The sequence below is a fragment of the Cebus imitator genome, unplaced genomic scaffold, assembly GCF_001604975.1.
Source record: "Cebus imitator isolate Cc_AM_T3 unplaced genomic scaffold, Cebus_imitator-1.0 Scaffold544, whole genome shotgun sequence".
Classification (NCBI taxonomy): Eukaryota; Metazoa; Chordata; class Mammalia; order Primates; family Cebidae; genus Cebus; species Cebus imitator.
In genome coordinates this window covers 1,124,666-1,128,650 of record NW_016107859.1, presented here as the reverse complement: position 1 = coordinate 1,128,650, position 3,985 = coordinate 1,124,666, and the positions used below count along the sequence as shown (strand labels likewise).

Below are 3,985 nucleotides of genomic sequence, written 5' to 3'. Positions count from 1 at the left end.
TTTTTTTAGTAGAGACAGGTTTCACCACGTTGGCCAGGCTGGTCTCAAATTCCTGACCTCATCCACCTGGCTCAACCTCCCAAAGTGCTGGGATTACAGGCATGAGCCACTGCGCCTGGCCTGTATGGCATATTTATCGTTGCTACTATATAACAAGCGGAAATAGAAAGCAAGAGAACAGTGGGTGATACAGAATAAGTACTCAGCTAACACTGGTAACACACACATCGTCTACTGCAGGCAATCCCCAACAATACTAAGCTCTGCTCAAAAGGGCATGTTTCAGTAGGCCAAGTGAGTTGGCCTCAAGGACTATGCTCTCTTCCCTGTCTGCACTGGTCATTTGACTGGCAAATCCAAAGCAAGAACCCGGTCCTGTGCCTCAGTTACATAAGGTCATTTACCAAGTCCTGGGTGGCTCGCTTTCTTAGGGTGGAGCCCTTCAACCACAGCATGACTTGGGGAACCTGACTCTACATGTTGCCTGGATTACAACTAACCCCCATGCCTTAGGATTCTGTGTCACAGTTGCTTCCACTCTCTTACCTGGGAAATAAGTTGGGCTTTCTTTATATTAACAGAAGGAAGATTTTTCTTGAAGGCAGACAAACACAATTCCATGGCTACTCTGCAGGAACAGCTTCCGAGAGGGACGACAGCTCTTCAAAAGCTGTGCTTTTCAGGCCATAAAACCGTGCACCTGCATCCTCATGAATTCCCTGGGTAAGCCTCAAGCAAACTCTGCTCACCTGCTTAATGTCAATCTTCTTTAACCATGGCTACATCTGAAGCCTTCACAAAGCTGAATTTGCAGTTTCAGTTCTGTTGATTCTGGGTCAGATCTGATCCTTTACTGAACGTGAGCCTTGACCAACTGGAATATTGTAGCTGTCCTTGGATATATGCCACTTCCATAATTCATATTTTATACCAGACAAATCATGGACTGTCACTGACGCTTTAGTAAAATGTGCTGAAGTGCGATGAAAAGATCATACACCTATAGGACATAGTCTTTCAATCCTTATCTACTTGGAAGGGTGCTACACCTGGGTAACTCTCCCAAACAAACCTTGAACAATAGCTGACTTAAAACCCAGGCACAAACCATTAGCCATCCAAATGCTCTCTGAGCGGAGCTTTGCTGCTGGGACTTAGATTTTGGAGGCAATTTGGTCCAGTCATTCTCAAAGTATAATAAACATACAAAACACTGGAAATATTATTAGCATGTGGATTCTAAATCCACAGGTCTGGGATTGAGTTTATGCCTCTATCTCCCCCATTCTCCCTTACTCCTCAGCCCTTGAGGGAGTTTGAGTATATGAAGCACTCATTCACATGTTGAAACTGGGCTTCAACTCTGCTCCCTCCTCAGATTTGGCACACTTCTCTGATTTTCTCTAACCCAGGTTAGTGAACCTGAATCCCACTTCTCTCAAAGTGTGTTCCTCGGACCAATCTTGGCACTTGTTAGAAATGCAAATTCTTATGCCACAAATCAAACCCTGAGAATTAGAAACCCAGGATGGAGCTTGCACGCTGTGTTTAACAAGCCCCCAGGTGATACTAATGCACACTTAAGTGAGGAAACCACTGCCCTTTCCAGAGGGATATACTAGAATGAAGTAGAACCACTGGAGAAACGCAAACACTATAACCAAAAAATGGGGAAATAATTAAATTATGCAGTTAGATTGTAATTAAAATGAAAATGGCTTGAGCAACACAACACATTTCTGATTCAGTAAAAAAGTTTTGTAAGCATTTATAACAGGAGGTCATGGACTAGGCAGGATGTGCATGCAGGTGGAAGGTAAAGGAGGAAGAGGCCGGAAGTGATGCAGCATTTCTACTTACATAAGAGAAAGTAGCTTCAGCCACTGGTGAAAGGGGCAGGAAAATTTGTAGAGGAGATTCTGGTGGAAGAGTATGTTCAAGACATCTTGCCTTCTAAGTTCCACTTATATATGCTGAGCTTGAGAATTGTAAAGAGAAAAGATATATCAGGTCATTCAAAATACAAGTACATGAATCTAGAAGTCATGCTAAATGTGCTTTGTGTTCCATGAAAAGGGTACATACAGATGGGGCAGAGGGAACATTTTATAAAAACTTAGTTGTCTGTGCACTGACAGGGATCCTTTGCTTGATCAAACTTCAGTCACGTACCTGAACCTTCTCTGGTTTGTGAAATCCAGCTTTACAAGAACCTCCTCACCTTTGATATCTGATAACCCTCAATATCTGACCAGCTTCCTAATCCTGTACCATCCCTCAAGTGATGATAGATCACCCCGGCCTGTCTTCAGCAAAAATCCTGTTAGGCTGGTTTAGTCAGAATCCCCCTACCGTTTGAGGTTTCTCCTTGGTAATTTTCCATTCACAGACCTCCCAGCCTGCTCTTTGGTTATAAATTCCCACTTGCCCATGCGGTCTTGAGAGTTATCCCAAGCTCTATCTGTAGAGGGCCCCGTACTCATCACTATGGTGACCCTTACCTTGCAGTAGCAGTCCCAGCTACTTGGAAGGCCGAGGCAGGAGGACTGCTTGAGTTCAGGAGGTTGACACTGCAGTGAGCTATGATAGCACCACTGTACTCCAGCCTACGTGCAGAGGGACATAATGTGTCTATTTTTAAAAAATGCTAAAAAGTGGATAGAAAATGTTCTCAGCACAAAAATGATAACTATGTGAGGTAACACCCATGTTAATTAGCTGGATTTAGCCACTCCACAATGCACATTATTATTCAAACCTGATGGCGTACACAGTACATATATCTCATTTTATCTGTTAATTAACAAAAATGGAAATACATATTAACTGAAAGTAAATAGATGGAACAAAATATAGCAAGCAAATAGAAGCAGGACTGGCTATATTAATATCAGAAAATGCTGACTATAACGTCAGAAAATTATCAGGGAAATAGAAGAGCATTACATAATAATGGGGTCAATTTTCCAAGAACATTAAATAATTGTAACAGTACCACAACATAAAACTATGAGGCAGAAACTGTTAAAAAAAAAAAAAAGAGAGATGAATCCACTATTATAGTCAGTGACTTTAACACTCCTCTGTGAGAATTAAAATTAAAATCCTAAGCCCCGCAACTGACTGAACAGACAGAACACTAGGGAAACCGTAAAAACTGAGTTTCCGGCCGTGATCAGAGAGGAATTGGGACATGCCTTGTTATCATCTGTCTCTTTTGCAGTTTAGACACAACAACTGGCCAGCATTCATGTTAAAAGGTCATAAGAATGAAGAATGAGCTCATCTTGGTGGCAATAAGATATCAGATTATAAACAGACCTAAGGCCACGCCAGGCAAGGGTTAAGTCACTCACCCCTGCACTTGAAGAATAAATTATGTTCTAATTGAAACCGACAGGGGGTTTATCTTTTTCTCTAGCAGCTAAGCAAGTAATGACTTCCAGATAAGCAATCTTAACACAATTTGCAGCTCATCCACCACGAGATGCTGACTCCAGCCTCTGTTCCAACAGCCATAATTGTAGCCTTGATTGCACAGGAGACTGATTTTAATAACTTTCTCCTGATAAGAGCCCACCAAGCATGGACTGGGTCTGACTGGCTTACAGAGATTGTGTACGTGCCTGCCTTTGTGTCCTGAAAAGGGCTTTTGTTTGTAGGGCCTAACTGTAATACATTTAAATGTCAAGTCTTGGCCGGGTGCAGTGGCTCATGCCTGTTATCACAGCACTTTGGGAGGCCAAGGTGGGCGGATTACCTGAGGTCAGGAGTTCAAGACCAGCCTGGCCAACATGGCAAAACCTCGTCTCTACTAAAAATACAAATATAAGCTGTGCTTGGTATCTGGCAGGTGCCTGTAATCCCAGTTATTTAGGAAGCTGAGGCAGGTGAATCACTTGAACCCAGGAGGCAGAGGTTGCAGTGAGCCAAGATGGCGCCATGGTACTCCAACCTGGGGGACAGACCAAGACCCCATCTCAAA

The 3,985-nt window shown here is 43.0% G+C and overlaps 1 protein-coding gene across 1 annotated transcript in view; it reads right to left on the bottom strand.

Moving 5' to 3' along the window:
* Positions 1-3,985, bottom strand: part of SNRPN (small nuclear ribonucleoprotein polypeptide N) — a 65,078-nt gene that overhangs the window by 52,505 nt on the left and 8,588 nt on the right. The window contains exon 2 of the mRNA XM_037733734.1: positions 1,861-1,973. The gene's annotated coding sequence lies outside the window, so the exon portion shown is untranslated. The remainder of the gene's footprint in view (positions 1-1,860; positions 1,974-3,985) is intronic.